The following is a 19,156-nucleotide window of genomic DNA, read 5'->3' on the forward strand; positions in this document are numbered from 1 at the left end:
AGAAAAAGGATTTTACTCCATAAGACTTCCTGGCATTTCATTGTCCTTCACCATCAAAGAAGTTCACACCCAGTTAGTTCAGCTAGCAAAGAAATGGCAAAATAAAGGGATAGTGATTGACAGGAACATGGAAATTAAAAAGCAACTTCACTGCACAGGTGCTTCACTGTTCTGCTCTTCCCTTGATAAGCCTGAGCAAGTAAGTGCCTCCAAAAGCCATGGGTTATTCTTAACATTGATCACCTTCCTCTGCTTCTATCATTACTTAAATCTGTAAGATATTTGTCCCAGACTTTGCCATGAGAATTTCAGAGACTCCATTTGCAAGGAGCTCAATCTATTCTCTGTAATTAATACAGTTCTGAAACCGGATATGACTGGTTTTTATTTGAAAGGGGAGTATATTAATCTGTCACAATACTTTTTTTTTTTTTTTTTACCTAAGCAACGAGAAAAAGGCAGACTCTAGGAAGGAAAGGGAAAAGTTCTTGTCCTTGTAGTTGCCCTCTGGGTTTGTTCCAAATAAAAAGATTCAGAAAGTACTCCAAAAAATCCAGTAAGTTCAACATCAATTATCTTCCTGTGGTGTTTTCCCCATCCTGTTGACTGGTGGTACATAATATGGTGCCAAAAAGTCGTCAGTCTGGCAGCTGGGGTGGTTTTGTTTTGTTTTGTTTTGTTTTGCTTTGCCTTGTTTTGCTTTGCCTTGCCTTTCTAACACTGATCCAGTAAATATTTGCTGGGCCATTTGTACCATCTGCCATGCAAATGTTAGTCCAAGGAAGAATGGCAGACAGGGTGAAATATCCATGTTAAAGCTCTATTTAAAGTGGAACTGCTGGTGCCAGTGGCAGGAAAACTGTGAGAACAAGGAAGTTAAGCAAGAATTACAGAGCGGAAAAGGAGAAAGCCTCTGCAGCTTCTGTAAAGAATCATCTGTTTCCCTGCACCTCTGACCAAAAGTGGGGATCACACATTTCACATCCTTCTCCTTCCTCAACATGCAGTGAATGTGGGAAAGTAAGGACCTGCATTTGAGTAGCTTGGCACTAGCAGAAGACAAACTGTTTTGGCTCAATTAGAAAACAGAGACTTTGCCCAACATCTGCAGTGAAAGATACAAATTTGTGTAGCTCAAAACCACTTTGGTTTCTGTCTGCTGCTTCTGTGTGCTCAGGGGCTGCTGTCTGACTCAGAAACTGGAGGAGTTGTGATTTAGAGCCAAGATGGGATCATCTTGGCATTTGAGAGTATTGTTTCAAACAAAGCACCATGAGATGCTCTAATGTAATGAAATGCCCATGTTGACTCAGGCCAAAGAGGAGAACCTGTGATATTCTTATAAGTACCTGGGTTTTGATCCCCTCCTCTATTGTGTGAGTCAGCTCCTCATTTAATGCAAGAAAAACTCATTATGTTTCTGCATACTTTTCTTTTTAATGAAACCCGCTTCCTTTTGAGTTTCTTTGTTACTCACTGGATCATTTCAGATGAACACTCTCAAAAAAGTTTTAAAAAAAGACACAAGCAAGTACACCTTCCTTTTGTTTGACCTGCAAGGCAGAGAGAGGCAAAAAGACCATGGTATCGATTTTTGGATGACACATACTTCACCACAGGTCAAGTCAGTGTACAGAAAAATGCATGGATCTGTGTAACACAAAAGGAAACAATAAAAGGTGATTTCCTGGGCATCAACCACTCACTGTTGGCATTGCTGCAGCTATACAAAACCCTGTGTAGTCCTGTTGCTTGACCTTCAATCACTGTAACAGTGATGCTTGGTTAGAAAAGCACCAAATTTCACTTTGTTCCATTGTAACACTCTCCACTGGCATTTGTGATAGGAATGATTGCTGTCAGAGAAAATTAGGTGTCAGGATGCTTGGACAAAGCATCACAGACATCCACAGTGTTAGGAAATCACATAAACAAACCAACAATATCATGACCAGTGTACATTAATGGAAGAATGATTGTTTCAACAGGGTGAAATCCAAACAACCCTCAAAACAGAAAATGTCGTTCTCCTTTGACAAAGGGGTGAAATGATTAGCAGTGTTGTTCATATTACCAGTTCCTGATCATGTGTTTCCAGCTAATATCTGATGCATTTTTGCTATTTCTGGTCATTTTTCTTCACTTTGTCAAAACCAGAAGGTTTCCATTTTGCAGCAACATGCAAAGTACCAACCTTCTAGCTCAGCTCGCGTCCGACGAGGATTCATAGATGAAGCGACACCAGTGAGCTCTTTTCATGTTTCAACAGAAAGTAAAACCAAAACCAACTAATCCTTCTTATTTGAAAAAAAATACAGCAAATCAAAGTTTGGAAAGCCAGGGCTAAAAGACCTTTTTTGCTTCTGTTGTATAAACAATGAAATTGTTTTCCATATGCGTGATTGCATTGGGTTGATAATTCCCATTTTGTATGCACATGACAGTGAGAGAAAGGTTTAATTTTTTCTTTCCCATCCATTGTCTCAGTGAATTTACTGATTCCCTCAAAGCTGAAAAATACAGATTGTACTGTAGGAAGGGAAATCAGGATGGCATTTCTTGCTTCCAGACTTCCTGTGCTGCCATGTAGGTTATGCTTGCCTGCATTGGAATGGAGAGTGCTGTGTGCTGTATCAGTGACAGAGTTACTGTTGTGGATTTGCAAAAGGACAGTGATGTGAATGAATCTGAAACTGTCATCTTTTTATTGTTCTTTGAGACAAAAGGTAATTTTTAAGTCAGTCCCACGTGTCACTCATGTGTTCAGCATTCACTGCAGCACCATCCATTTGCTACCTTCACCCAGCCCTGAGGACTGGGAAGCACAACCCTGGCAAATGGAAAGCATACATTAAAAATAATGAACACTTGTTTTTCAGCATTCCAGAGCATTTTTTTCACTGATATATATGTACAGGCTTATTTATTTCAATTTAATTTTGTTTCTGCTGTTTGACCTTCATAATAGATATAGCAGCTATCAACTATTAATTGATTCATTATAAAAGTATTGACTAATCACAGGCATGGAAGAAGGTCATTGCCCAGCTGATTCCAATTTTAATTCCAAATTATGCTTCTCACTATCCTGATTTAGTGAGCTCCCACTATATTCTTTTTGCCTTGTTACAAGAGGGATGCATCTTCCTTTCATTTCAAGCTGATTGACAGTCACTTTCAGGCAGGAGATAGCAGCTGCAGCAAACTCACATTTTTGTCTTCCTTGTTTGCCCCAAGTGAGATGAAACTATATAAAGGGAGTTTATTCTCTGAAATCACTAGAGCTGAGACTTGAGGCACTTGGTTTTCTTACGTGCCACAGGACTGCCAACCCTGGCTTTTTCATAGACAAAATTTTGCATGCTTTTCTGAAAGGAATTCAAGTTTTGGAAAAATGAGACGTATTTCTGAAAGTACTTGTGTAATGACCAGACATAGCAAAATGGCTTTCATAAAGGCCATACTGCTATGTTATAATATGCAGTGTCACTGCCACTGGGACACTATAGATGTATGCAGTGCTTAAAAGGGCCTGCATAATTTAGTGGCTCACATATATTTTATTTCTCAGAGCAATTGCCTGTTGCCTGGGGGAGAGGAGAAATTTACTATATGAAGCAATAAATATAATGTGTAATTGTGTTTAAATATAAACTCATATTTTCATGTTTGTTTATTTTTTAACTGGTCAGCCTGAAGGTCATAGTTAATTAAAAATAATGTCTGGACATCAGGAGTGACTTTATGAAATTCTAAAGCATGTCTTGATGTACACAATCTGTTGATTTGCACATGCCAGTTTTTAATTTCCTCACTCTTTTCAAATATCTAAGTTGGGCATGAAATGAACACATTATGTCAATTGTAGAACCCCACAAGGTGGTGAAGTATCAGAGCATTCAGCCATGTCAGAGATGTGTGTTAGGACAGACAGTGTTGTGAGGGTCAGGTAGGGTGTTTGGCACTGGCTCTGTGCCACTTCTGCATGCTTGTTTTGCCTTTCAGACAGAAAGACCTCAGAACAGATTTGTTTGGGACAGGCTCCAACATTTATATTCTCCAGGTATGTTCTCACTCTCTGCAGCTGCCAACTTGGGGCTTGAGAAAAGTCTCTCCCATTCCTCACAATGGGAGTGGCTGAGAGTGTGGCAAGGTTTCCCCTGTTCAGAGGGCACCTGCTATCCATCAGCATCACATCACTGGTTTTCTAGAGGTGTGCATGCTTGCCTTCTCTGGTTGGGCCATGTGGCAGAGCAGTCTCTTGCCAACAGTGCAGATCTTTGGCCGAGTGCCAGTCCTGGACCTGGCACACAAGAGCTGTGCTTTCAATGTTGAAGGCACAAAGAGAAAATTGCAAGAATTCTGGCTCAGTTCCTCTGGCGGGGCAAACTCAGGGTCTGGGATTGATGTGCCAGAACAGGATGGGGTTTTCCAAATGGCATGCCAATGCAAGGGAAGGGGTAATTTGTGCTATCTTCATGAGGTAAGTTGACTGAGTTAGGTTAAACAGTAGTATTTCTCAGACTATTCTGTTTCCTGATATTAATCAAGTATAATTAATCTGTATATAAATGTTATAATTATGATGGAAGATAAAGATATGTGAATTGCAACTAGCTTATTTTTTTTTCTGCAAAATCTCTTGAGAAATAAGTTCCTTTTCTAGGGGTTGGTTTGGTTTCTTTCTTGAAAGTCAATTTTCATTCATGCATCAGAAGATGGGGGAAGGTGACTAAAGTGATTTCTGGCTTTTTTTTTCTTTGTTCATACATTTGCCTTGATTGAATCCAGTCAGTGGGCAAGCCACAGATGACTCAGAGGATGTCTGTGTGGAAATAAATGCTGTTGCTGGGAGGAAGTGCCTCTGAAGGAGGGGAATGGGAGCTTTGTGTAAGTACAACTACTCACATCCTGGTGTGCCTGAAGCCGTGGGCCTCGGTCTGATACACATTGCAACCTGCAAGGCAGATCATTTAGCAGCTGATGGAATTCGTTAGAGTACGACAATGATGGCATTTGTATTGGCATCTGTCTAGCAGCAAATGTTTTAGTTTCGTGCTAAGCATGATCAAGCCAAACAGGAATTGATTATAAACTCAAGTCAATATTTTGCTGGCAAAAGTAAAGTATTCAGTGAGAAAAAAGTGGCCACTTTTCAGCAAAACTTATTGTAATGTATTATTAATGCAAAGATGATCAGATAAAAACTGTAACTTGGCAAGCTGTCAAAAACCCAGAGTGAATCAAAAATTTATAAAACACTATTGAGTTAAAACAATCCTATTATAGATCCTAGCAATCATTTTTGCTGAAGCACACTCCTTAGATTATTTTACTGTTGAGACATTACTATACAAGGATTTAGAGCTTTGAAGATTCCCCCTCTCTCTCTCATTCTCTCTGTTTTCTTTTTCAATGGCATAAAATTAAAAATGAAATTTACACAGTAAATTATTTAGTTTCAGTTCACATTTGGATAGAATAAGAACAATATAGTTTAAAATAATGGCAGTACTTTTTCCTTTATGGATTGTATTTTGCTGACTTACATGAAAAATTACTGCTATTACATTCAAGTGGAATAAATTGCTTTATGAAATCTGTAAACTTAATTTGTGCATGCACTCAAGCACTAGCTGCAGACATGATGCTTTCAGGAAAGAAAATAACCCTGGTGAAATTCTTGTTGCTATATGGATTTTTTTCAGCTTGCAAATATTTTAAATTTTTATTATCTGTGTCATTCTTAAACATAAGATCCATTTTTCCCAAATTCTGGGCAGTGACACTTGGTGGATACATTCTGAAATGGGTGCCTATAACTGTCCATATCTCTGAGCATCTGTCCCTTTTTGTATGGGGATTTCTGAAGTGCCTCCATCACTCTTGCATTTAAGCTTCATTTTTTCCTGGAGATAGCTTAAAGCAAGGGATGTCTTGAAATAGCAGCTCTTCTAGATTTCATCTTTGTCTCTCTCACTTAGGAGTTGGCGATTTTTGTTCCCTGAAAGTAAGGTCAGCCTCAAAGGTTTGCTAATTTAAAGCGACTTAGTTCTGAAATAAGGATAAAAGTTCTCTTTCTTTCTTGATGCAGGTGTCTCAGAACAGAACCTGAGCTTACCAGGTCCTGTCAGTCATAGATACTGCAATGGAACTGCCATAAATGCACTGAAGGGGTAAGGTGTTATATGTACTTTCCTCTCCTGGTTTTTTGTCCTGTTTTTTTTCCATTTGTATTCATTAATTCATTTTTCTAACTGATAAAGTAATAATTGTATATTACTTACAATGAAAGTAGTAATATGCTTTGTAACAATTGACTTTCAGCATAGGAGGGGAGGTGTTCAGAAGGGACGTGGAAGATCTCTCTTTCAAGCAGCATGTCTCCCAAGCACAGCCTCCCAGGGGAGCTCTGGCAGGCACAGGTGAGGCTTGTCTGCAGGTGCAGCACAGCTCCCAGACAAAATGCAGGGAGCCCCTCGGCAGGATGCTGATTCTGAGCAGGATGCTGATTCTGAGCCATCCTCAGCCCTTCCTCAGCCATGGTCTCCCAGCATCCCACCCAGCTTGGCACAGAGGCTGCAGGCTCAGGCTGCAAACAGAGCTCCCCACTCTTACCTGCCTCCCACTGTGCTGACTGAATTGTGTTCTCATTTTAGCAGTGTGGGGGAAATGAAGACTCTGCGTAGGTATTTGAATAATTGATAATCTTGAACTGAAATAGATTAAGATTTTCTTCATTTACAAGCTCACCTAAAGTCTGAATGTCAGAGCAGCTTTAGTCTGCTCAGAGACATAATGTAATGAAATCACAGTTGATACCATGACCCATGAATTGTTATTTTTAACTTGACATTTCTTTTACGTCACTGCAGATGTTTTGAGGAATAGAGAATAAATGAAATTACTGGGTTCTTTCTTTTGAACTAACAGTCTATTGTCAGGTTTATCATGTTACAATGGTAACAGCAATTGCCTTAAGTGGTTTTTAATGGATAATAGTACACATCAAGTTATGATCTTGTCAGATGTGAAAACTAACCAGGGTTAAGTTTCATCAATATTTGAATAGAAAACTGAAGAAGTTCCTGAAGGCTAAAAAAAGCTTTGGGAACAACAGGTTATTAGGAAAAGATATTAACAACAGGAAAATATATTGCTGCTAATTTAAATTAAATGACTAAATAACCTTACTATTCTCAAAAAATTAATGTATTGCAGCTGTTTATGCAAAATATGGATGATGAATTTGTAACTTAAAAGGACAGAAATATTATAAACACAGTCACAATTAATTAATTTACATGTATATGTGTGTGCTTGCATGTATATATGTATGTATATATATATACATAGATATACACACACACATGATCAGCTTCCTATTCTCTAGTCTGATATTTGTCAGGTGAAAATGTCACACAGCAATTATACACATACAAAGGCAGAGGCAAGTTCTGCTGTTTTGACATTACATAGGATCTAACATGTAACCAGTACTTTATGATCAATAATATAAAATGTTACTGTGATACAGTCCAGAAAGCCAGTTGCTTCCTGGCTCCCTTTATGCTAGAATTTAGCAAACATTAAAAAAAAAGAAAAAAATATCCCCAGTTTTCCCCTAGTCAAACAGAGGAAAGGGGACTGTAAATAGATTGTCCTAACAAAGAAATGAGTAGTTGATTTCTACTAATTTAAATGAATTACAATTTTACTCATTTTAACTATGCTAAATAAGGGTCAGAATGTAGAAGCAGCCACAATGGAGAAGAGGAAAAGTCATAATGCATGACAGCTTAAGACACCTGAGTTTAGGTGGTTACATGAGTGTCTTCCTCTGCTCTGGATGTGTAAGCTTCTACTGTGTTCAGTGGATATTTAACTGAGACAGAGGAATCAAAAGAGCCATTCAGCTCATATATAAGTGATTTATCAGCCAGATTGCTCCCAGAGACAGTGTTAAGGGTATGGAAAGGAACCTGATCCTGCAATGTAAGCCTATTCTTCAAATAAACCATTTTACAGGTTACTGTAATCACCTTCCTACCTGAATGCATTGCTTTGTCGCATTCGGTGCTCTTAATTTAAATGAATTCTTAGTTGAGGCAATATATGCGTGAGGTAAAATCTATGGCATGGCTTTGGGATCACAGGCTTTCCTTTCCCTCTTTGAGATGAAGGAGATACAGCTCAGCAACAAAAATCTCCCCCAACCCTTCCACAGCGCAGCTGTGAATTTCTGACTTGAGTGTAACTTTTCATATTTATTTTCATTTTGGTTATTTGACCTATATTTTGTATTATTCTGACTGCTCACTTGAATGACACTCCATGCATGTAAACTTAGACAGTTGTTTTTTTTTTTAATTTGGGCTTTCAAAACCACCTTTTGCTCTCAGCATCTGAACTCAGCACCCGTGCTGATCAAGTGAGCAGAAAACAATCTCCTGGAGTAATTTTAAGAGGTTTGCTCTAAATAATGTTGCACCAGTTATCTAATGATGCATGAAAATGACATAAAACTGGAAATGCTCTTACCAATGTTTCTGTGTAATCACAACATAAAAATGTCAGATCTTTGGGCTTGAACTTTTTGAGTGACACAGTACAGTTCACTTGTATCACTTGATGCTCAGGTATGAGTCATTTCCCTTCTGTGTAGTGGGTGGCTTTAAAGCCACGGCAAGATTGTGGCTGTTGACTTCTTCAGATGCTGTTTGAGGATCAAGAATAAGATTTTTATCAGAGCAGAAGAGTAGTTGCATGGCCAGGGCTGTCTTCTAACATCTGAGGTTAATCTCGTTTCTCTCCATTTTCTACCTGTATTGCAGAGAAAGTGAATTTTTCCACAAATGCTGTTTCCACACAAGGATAACACCAGCCATGCCATTATCTCTGAGTTACCTAGAGCCGTGTTGTAGTTTCTCGAATGATCGTGCTGGGCTTGCTCTCTCATTTCCCACTCTGCTCCCATCTGTGCTACTTGGCTGCTATCTGCAGCTCAGGGCTGTAGAAGGAGCATGCCATGGGACTTATGAGTAGAGCTTTCAGCTTATTAGCATCACAGGCAGTAAAGCATTTGATTCCACAGGGTCATGTCAGTAAACCTCAAGGCAGATCTTCTCTGAATTGATATATTTTTGGCTATTAATAATGTTGACCAGCCCATAAAACTATCAGCAATGAGAACTACCAGCTGCATCTGAAACCCTGGTACTTTAAAAACCTTAAAAATTCCTCCAGTGTGTATGGTGACCCATTATCTCAAATGAACTCATTGCAAATGCAGTGTTCGATGACTCCTACCTCAGTGTGATTCACCAGAGTGCTGCATAATGTGTTTTTTACTTTTGTTAGCTTCAAAAGAACAACTGTAATAATCAATTATCAGCAGGTGGTGGTTTCCTCCATGTTTAAATACATCAGTTGCCAGTTGCTGTCAAGCTCTGCTGGGTGCATCACAAATGGTCACAGCCTCCCAGCGTTTCTATCTCTGGTACTTTGCACAGTGGCAATGATTTCTTACCATTTTTACACTCTGTGCATTCATGCTGGCCCAATGAAGTCTACTCGTTGCCCAGTCTTTTGCATAACATCATCTGAGGTGTTGTCATGAATCTTTTCAGCCTCTTGGTGCATTTTAATTGGAGTCTCTGTTTCCCCCTCTTTCTGCACTTGCTCTTTCTCTAAGTCACCTCTGGGTTTATTTCCATTCTGAAAGTCTCTGGTAGTCAAGGGAACTAGCTTCTGTGCAGCCCAGTGTGAGCTTATTATTTCTTTTAAAGGACTCACTGCATTGTCAAGCCTAGTTTCTCCATTTTCCAACTTCTGTGTTTTGCAGATCTGGTAACCATTACAGCAGTGTGCGTGTGTGTGTGCGCTCGTTCTTTCAAATACTTTTCTTTGGCTTTTTGCTTCATTTTGTTCCATTCTGCATTTTGTCCTTCTTAGGAATTACTCAGTTTTCTATTTCACATTTGAGGTGTACTTTTATAATTCTAACACTGAGCATGGAAGTCACTGTGGTACAAAAGACAAAGTTTTCTCAAGAATGTCCTTTTATTCACATTATATAATATAAGAGCAACCAGACTAAGTTGAGATAAAGATCTATCCAGCCCAGTGTCTTTCCATGGGCAATGGCTGACAGCAGATGCCAAAGGATGAGTTTGAAAAGCTGTTGGCTATCTGTAATATTACTAAAATATTCTCTAAGCATTCTACAATTTGCCGGTCAGTGGTTTCATAAACAAATACATTCAGGATTTTGGGACAGTTTTACTATTAATTTATTTTGCAATTAATTATCCTAGAAAGAAAGGTATTCTCTTCCTTGGACAGGTTGCTTTTTGAATCTCTGTAAGCACTTATGTGAACCTCCAGCAATCTGAAGCAAGAAATTCCACGGCTGAAACACAAGCTGCATGAAAAACAACTTGCTTTAATTTTATTTTAATGAAAATACTATCTCTGAATGACTATTGATGCTTTCTTGTTCTTGTACAGGAACAGACAGAAAGTCTTTCTGGAATAGTCTAACCCTGCCCTTCACAATTTCATAACTTTCTGCCTCTCTCAGTCATTGCTTTTCAAAGCATTGTGTTGTTTTCTAGTTTGAGCTGTGTTCTTTTCCTTATAGTCCTTTATCCTGGCAATTTGATTTTTTTATCATGATTCCTTCTTGCTAAGATTTTCAAGGAATTCTCTACTTATCCACTAGAAGCCTAAGATCTTGGTCCTAAAGGGTAATATCAGACAAAATTGCCCAATGTTGTATCCTCATTGAATCTTTCTCTACACAGAGTTATGATGCCCAGTCATTCAGCTTTAAGAGGTCCTTATACCTTTTCCACAGCTGGTCTTCAACTTTCTGACCCTGAACAACCCAGTACTCTCAGTAAACTTTGCTACTTCATCACCCACACTTCCACAGCTGCTGCTTCACAGCATTTTAAGAATATGTTAAACACCATGAGTTCCAGCATGGCCCTGTAGGACTCTACTGGTGACCTCCCTCCGCTGTGAAAATTGGCCATTTACTCTTACCCTTTCTTCCAATAGTTTAATCAGTTGTTTATTCATGAAGCAACTTTTATCCCACATCCATTTAGATACTTTAGGAAATTATGTGGAAGGACTTTGCTGAATGATTTTGGAAATCCATATAGACTGTATCAGACAGATCTCTTTCATCCACATGAATGAAATATACAGTTTTTAAAGTATGAATAATCTAACCTATTTTCCAGTCACCTACATTGGGATAAAAAGAAGCTGCCCTTGGAGTGCTTATGAATAAACACTCCATTGACTTGACAGGGATTCTAGACATACAACCACTGTCTTCGGTGAGTTTTCCTTTAGAGACCACAGGTATCCTGCCTATGTGTACAAAATGTATAAGGAAATAGGCCTACAAGTTCCTGGCCCACAGATCATTTATCCCATTGAGTCCCAGAGTTGCTGCCCCACAGAATTCACCTCTTCTCTCCTAGACCAGTTTTCTGAAATATCTCTTGCTCCAAGACCAGTTTTCTGAAATATCTCTTGCTCCTGATTCATCCATTTTTTCAAATTTTTTTATCATTTTCTGATGCTATGCATAAATTTCCTTTGAATGCTTGCCAAAAGGGAGAACTTCAAGGGTCATGGTTTAACCCCATCCTAAACCATGCCCCACACAGCCACTCACTCCCTACCCCACTCCAATGAGATGGGGGAAAGAATCATAAGGGTGCAGCAAAAAATCATGGGTTGAGATAAAGACAGGTTAATAGGTAAAAAAAAAATGGATGTGCAAGCAAAACATAATGAGAAATTCTTTTACCTCTTGCCATGGGCAGACAGGTGTTCAGCCATCTCCAGGAAAGCAGGGCTCCATCACTTGGGAGGACAGAATCACAGAATAGTCTGAGTTGGAAGGGACTCTCAAAGCTGTATACAGCTCTTAAGTGAAGGGCCCATGCAGGGATCAAACCCTCAATCTTGGTGTTATTAGCACCAGGCTCTAACCAACACCATCATCCCTTCTTCCTCCTTCTTCTCCCAAATTTACATACTGAGCATGGCAGCGTACAGTCTTGAATGACCCGTTAGTCACTGTGGTCAGCTGTTCCAGCAGTGCCCCACTCCCAAATTTTTGAAAACCCCTAGCCTCCTCTCTGGGCTGTTGCAAGAAGCAGAGAAGACCTTGGCTCTGTGGAAAAGTTGCTCAGCAGTAACTAAAGCATCTCTCTATTATCAACACTGGTTTCAGCACAAATCTAAAACAGCCCCATACCAGGTACTATGAATAAAATTAACTCTACCCCAGCCAAAATCACCACAGGAGAACAGGGGAAACTACTAGAGGGATGTTAATAGGGCTTTTAAAGGCTGAATTCACTCTTATCAGCTCACATCCATACACCTGGGCACAGAGGAAGAGTGAGATCCCAAGACATTTCCTTTATACCCTCAAGGGCTCCCATCTGGCAACTTATCACAAAATGCTGTCTGAACACATGCACTTTCCATTACTTAATGCTTATTTTCAAAACTGGGGTGTCTGGTTTTACACTGTGTTTTTGGTTCCTTTACCTTGTGTTTTTTTTGCATAGGCTAATTTTATTTCAGATTGACCATTTTACACAAATAAAAAGGTACAGATGCCCAAGTTCACTGTCTAGCCTAAATATTTCAACTGCTCATAAAAATTGAGAGAAATATTGACATATTTGTCAGCTATTCTTATTGTAAAGGAGAAATAACCATTTAATTTATCGTATTACTCTAACAACCTACTACAGGCAATTTGGCCTTATAAATATGTTTTCTGTAGATGATTGAGAGTTTCTTTATTCAAAGGTTTCAAACAGCTGTTAGAATCAACCCAAACACTTTTCCTTTATGTTAAAGATATTAATTATTGGAACTTAGATAAATGTATTTTCTCTGTCTGTTTCATGTCTGCACAGTAATCCAAATCTATTGTAGCAGTTTGGTTGGCTGCATTTCTACTGATGAAGAATTAGTGTGGGACAGTTCTCCATCCTTCTGGTCCACTCTCTTGAGTGTTTTTGTTTTCCTAAGAGTCCCTGCTTTTTTATATTTTCTTTTCCTTAATCTGCTGAGTTTAATATGGTTAATTTAATATGATTAGTTCTGAAGTATTTTCTTCTGTTTCCCAGCTCATATGGTAGCACCTATTTCAAAAGCTTACTGGCAGTTGTGATTAGAAAATTTTAGTCTGAATGAGCTTAAAGTCTTACATGTTATTCTTAGGCAGCCACTACAGCTGCCTCTCTTGATTTATACTAAATGCCTATAATTCTACAGCTAATTAAATTAAATCTTTGAATGCCCTATCTCTAGACTTAACTATCAGACCACTTTAGAAATATGAATATTTTAGGGGGTTAAAATTAGATGATTTATAGTAATGTATCTGGGGATTTTATTATGCCTCCTTTGAAATACATAACATTATTTAATTCCAGATTAATATGTCTAGCAGCAAGTCCCTCAGTATTTCTGACTTATTCTTCATAAGCCCTTGTTCTACCATCTGGTTACTTTAGCTTTTGCCCATGCTTCCAGACCAGACCCATCAAATGTCACTTGTATTTGGCCTCAGCCCTGCTCTCTTTCATAGATATTTTTCCCTCTCATGTTTGCATTGAAGTGTTGAGCCTCTCTTCTGCTTTTGAGCCTCAGCTATGGCTGTGGAACCCAGGTCTTCTACTGAGGTAAAGGCCTGGAATTGGGGCCCTCTATGTTGGAATAGCCATTGGTGCAGGCCACCAGCATCCATCAGGGTTGTACCTGTGGTTATCTCCTGAGGTACCTGTCACTTCCATCTGTTTCCCACATGCACAGGACATGATGCAAAGTGCCACCACATTGCCCCAGCCTAAGAAGGTGGTTCCCCAGAGCAGGAACATCTCCCAGTAATGAAAGGGTCACATAGGGATAGATGTGTACAAACACAGCTCATCACATCCAATTTGTGCTTTTTTGACAAAGCAGTCAAAGGCTGGAAGGCACAGAGGCTGACTGGGGCCATGTGTGTCATGGCAGGAGTGGAGTCCTGGAAAGCTGAATTTATTTCTCCTCTGTTCCACAGTGTGGGGAGTCAGACCCAGCCTTCCCAAATGCCCAGGAGTGCCTTGGCTGTAAGACTGAATGTCTCCGCTGTGGTGATGAACTGCTTTTCAGATGAGTTGCAAGGCAGTTAGCTTGCTCCTCTGCAGTCATTAAAGATCCCAAGATTGCTGTTCATGAGCTTCCAGTAGTGTTACTTAACAGAATATCCTGGCTGCAGTCCAGCCTGGCTTACAGTAGACTACATCTCTAAACTTCCATCTTTTCAGCTGTGTAACATAAATCATCTCACTCAGCACTGCTAATACTGCTAAAGAGTTACAAAGAGTTCCACAGCCCTGTAAAGCCATGAAGTGAAATAATCCTTTTATATAAATGCTGTGTGCAACGTATTGTCTGTCTGCATTCTCTGCATTTCTTCTTATTGTTTTCATTATCATTAATGTTATATGCTGTTATATGTTATATATGCTCATAATGGCATGGACTAAGGAACTTTGTGAAATGCCTCTTTTGCCCTGGACTTGAAACTGATTATATACACAGATGTCAAGATCATGTTTCAATAACAGGTATTTTGGAAATTCTGCATACAGACAGAAAGGGATGAATAATTGTCATTGTTTTTCTGACTCTCAGGCAGAGTCCTTACAAATTTTTGAGCCCCTCTTGGGAATTTCTTGAGAATTTTCTCTTCACTTTCATATTAGAGCAGCCATAAGGTCTGAATTAAGCTCTCTTTTCTGCTTGATGGTTCTCTCCACACAAGCCATACCAATGTAAATGAAATACTGTAGATATAATCCTGCTGCATTCATATCCAGCAGTCCTCTTGTGCATTTTCCTGGTCTGACTGGCCAGTCTAATCACAAGATATAGTTATGTGTGATCAATGGCCTTCACTTTTCTATTCTTTGCTGCTGGGACGAGGCTGTATTTTTAAGACTGCTCTTTCTTAGGGAGATAGTGCAGGAAACGAAACCCAACACAGGTTACAGCTTCCTTGTCTGCCGCCCACACCAGGCACACCTTAGGCCAGCATCAACCAATTGATTGCAGCATGTATTCCAACCCCAGAACTTGACAAATGCTTTGGTTTTGTTTGTAGCTCTGTTTTTAAAGCACATCATGGTCATTTTATGGAGTTACTGACTTCATCTGAGTGTTTTATGTATTCTTCTCTTAAGCACCAGGAAGATATTCATCAGTCCTCTTCAGAAGCTTTGTCTGTATTCCATGCAAAGACTTGTGCCTTCCTCTGCTTAAAACTCAGGTTCAGCTTGAGTTTCCTCTATGGATTTCTTTTCCCATTCTATTCTTATGTACTGATTTTAAAGCCAGGATAGTTCTGTTTCAGATATGCAAAAAAATTCTCAAAGCACAAGACCATCAGTAGACTTTAGCTGCTTACCTTCTTTTCAGTTAAGACTGTATAGTATGTCAACACTAGCTTTGGCTGGAAAGCCCTGTGTGTGGTGAGCTGGTTTAGATGATCTAATTTTATTGCCTTCATTCATCATTCATAATCCATTATACCATTGCTGTATGATATGACTGCAATAACATCTCAGACTTGATTAGAATATTATTTTTTCTCTGAGTTATTTCTTTCCTGTGAAAAAGATTTTGAAACTTTTCTGCATAAGAAGTCGGTAGTTATTTTTCTTCTTATTGTCCTATTCCAAATGTATTTCTTACATTTGCTGGAAGTGGGAATTAATATTTGAGACCTCTCAATAGGTCTTTTAACTTTCTAAATCTCAGACAAAGGTGCCACAGCATTGTCAGTTTTCGTTTTTGTTACACAATCTCAAAAACGTCCTAAAAATATCCATTTCTGTCAAATTAAATCCAACACTTGTTACATATACTCACAGAAATGTGCTCTATAAATTGCAATATGTAACCAACTTGAGAAAATTAAGTTGATCAGTACTACTGCTAGATTATCAAAGCTTGGCTTAAAAAAATGTCACTAAAAAGAAAGGCCCAAAAAACCAAAACATAAATTCTGCTTGTCAAGTTTCTGTGTTATTGGCAGATGCCCCAGGCAACTCTGCTTTCTCTGTCTCAGATAGTGAAACTATTACCCTACAGCACAGTGTCTGAAGAGCTCTCAGGACTCGGAAAAATTCCAGGGCAGCAGACATGTTTAATAGGGGTGTGGGATGGCTGGGGCAAGGATTTCCAAATCTCACCACCTGCAGTTCTCTTTTATGAGAAACCTGAATATTGGGTGCATGTTTCAGTTTCAATATTTTCTCCAAGTGGCTGAAGGGAGTAATGAGCAGTTCAGGGCCGCTGGCATGACCAGCTTTTTCTGTCCTTCCTTGCTGTTTGTTCTCTCAGCAAAACAAGCCATGCTAAAAGCCAAGGATGAGCATGGCCCCTTGTGCTGAGTGATGGCATAGATTTACTCTTAACACCATATTTCTTCCATCCACCCTTTTTCTTCTGTCCTTGCAGAGGATATGGTTCTGCTTTCTTCAGTCCGTGCCCGGTAATTTGCGATGACCCTGGGTGCCACAGTGCGGGGGCGCGAGCGTGACCCTACCGCAGGACCCCGGCTCCTGCCTAGCAACAGCATCCATTGGCCTGCTGGCTGTGTGCTCTCCCTCCCCTTGCTGGAAGAACAAATGCTAATGTCCCTCACATGTGACTCCAGAAACAGAATAACAGGAGCTGACCTGACCATAAATGCCAGGATCACAAAGTCTCGGGAGTTTAGTGGCTAGCATAATGCATCATTACGCTGGTGAACCAAACTCCTTGCTTGCTGTTTGCAGCCACATTAAATATGAATAAGAGAACTAAACAAACCACTGAAAAATAGTCTAATTAAATTGTGCAGTGAGATAGGCCCATGGCTTCTAGTGTTTTTAATTCCCTGTGAAATAAAAATAAAAGCATATTCTCTTTCCTTCTTTGTGACATTTGTTCCCATACAGAAAGGCTTAAAGCAGCTGGTGTTGGCTTGCTGTTAACAAAGGATTTTCGCCTGCGAGTTTCCCTGCGAATGACTTTTGCAAGGTTAAGCAAAGCATCTGCAGGACCAAAACAAGACTTAAAGCAACAGTGAGTATAATCAAACTTCATTTGTGTGTCCACTGATCTCTGCTGCAGAATAATCCCTGCTGCGTGCAGAGGTCCTTTGCTCTCTGGCCTGGAAAAGGAGGGGAGTCGGGGCTGCCCTGGCATGCTGCCTCTGTGCCAGCGCCTCCTCTCCATCCAGGCTGAAGACTATGCTCAGCTGTAAGCATCTCCTTTGGGAGTCAGCATTACTACTCACAGGCTGGGAGATAAGTGGGTGCCTGAGTGCTATACAAACCAAGGTCTAAATGGGACCTCTTGTATCTCTTTCGTGCAAAGCATTTCCTTTACCTGTTTTACAAAAGTTTAACGTGAAACACTCCATAAGCAGCACTTACAGTCCTTTTCTTTTCAGTGCTCCCTCTCACTTGAAGGATCCAGAAAATAACTTTCTTTAGCTCTAGTCATTCACACTTGTCCCTAAAGGAGAAGTACCTCTTAAATTTTTTATGACGTGTAAACAAGTACATTTCCTTTAAAAATGACAGTGTTTTCACAAACAATGCCCCAGTCCCTGGATTTAGCTCCAGAGAGGTTTTTCATGGAAAACACCTTCCAGTCACTCTGCTTCTGATTACAGTGGCAGATCTGAAATATGGCCACTTGCCACATAGGCCTCCAAGCACTTGTAATATCCCCCTTCTCCCAAATCAAATGTAGTTGAATTTCTTTGCCTCATAGAATCCAGGAGCTTTTTTTGGGGTGAGAAAAAACACGTATTCTGGAAAATGAGCAGCTGAATATTTCCCTCTGGATTCGGGTTGATAAATATTAAAGGATGGCAGCAGTTCTTATTTGCAGAGAAGAAAAAAGACACTACTCCAATCTCCTGAGCCATATTGGAAAGTTTATTTTATTTAGCAAAGATGAAAATTGCACTGGAGATGTCAACACTTTGATAGCCCTGAAGCATTTTGGCACCCTCTGATCACAGGATCTGAATCAAGAGAGGCTGCCCCATTGCTGTGCTCGCTGCCTCTCCTAACAGGTGTATTGGGGAGCGTTTGCCAAAAAGGCGGAGAACGGCGCATTTCTGATGAGCCAGTGGATGCCATTTGGCCAGAAGAGTAGCTGGATGAAATAGTATGTAAAAACACAAGCAAAACACAACCTTGTGTGAATATCTGAATGCTGTCTTTTCCCTGCAGTCTGCAGCCTCTAAAAGATACTGGAATTAGACAATGTATTTTAAATCGAATCAATAACTCTTTTTTAGAAAAGAACACAGTCTAGGACTTCTCATTCATTTATCACATAATGTGAAATAGTCCATGAATGGCCACACCAAATCCCTCTTTTGATCTTTAATCAAAATATACAATATTTTGAAATTCTCTAGCAACAGTGTTTCTAAAAATAGACTACTAAGGCTATCAGCACAGAATCTTCAGCTAACCTTTTCAAGTGTTCACAAATGACACAATTGTTCCTATTGTAATTTATGGAATTACACTGAGGAATATCAGAAAACATACCTAAAGGGTCTGACAATACTTTTGTTACTAATATATTCCCCTGGTCTGCCTTTGAACCCTGTCATTCCTTGCCTTGCAGCTGTATTTAATGAGTGGTGAGATTATTCAAATGAGCCGACAGCACAACATTGTTTTCTTAGCTCCTAGATCTTGAGAAGACATCTCCTGCCACAGTCAGTAGGTAAAACCTACATCACAGCCTTAGCATTTAATTCTGTGTTATGCTTATGGGTTGTAAGTACCTCTGTAGCCCAAACATATAATTGTGCTTGGTTGAGATGGAGCTGATTTCTACTTACAGCAGCTGCCAATGAGCCAGCAATAAAACAAAAGAAGAAACAGCTCAGCCTGTCATCGATAAGTGAGGAGCCAAATGTGACTGTGCTTATGCCATGGCATACAGGCTTCTGCAAGTACATTGCAAAGAGAGTTTGCAGGACGCTCAGACAGAGCAGATTTGTATATGGGAGATTGCTGCCATCTGTTATTTCCCATTCTTAACCACT

Source organism: Zonotrichia leucophrys, chromosome 1A (assembly GCF_028769735.1).
Source record: "Zonotrichia leucophrys gambelii isolate GWCS_2022_RI chromosome 1A, RI_Zleu_2.0, whole genome shotgun sequence".
In the NCBI taxonomy this organism is placed as follows: Eukaryota; Metazoa; Chordata; class Aves; order Passeriformes; family Passerellidae; genus Zonotrichia; species Zonotrichia leucophrys.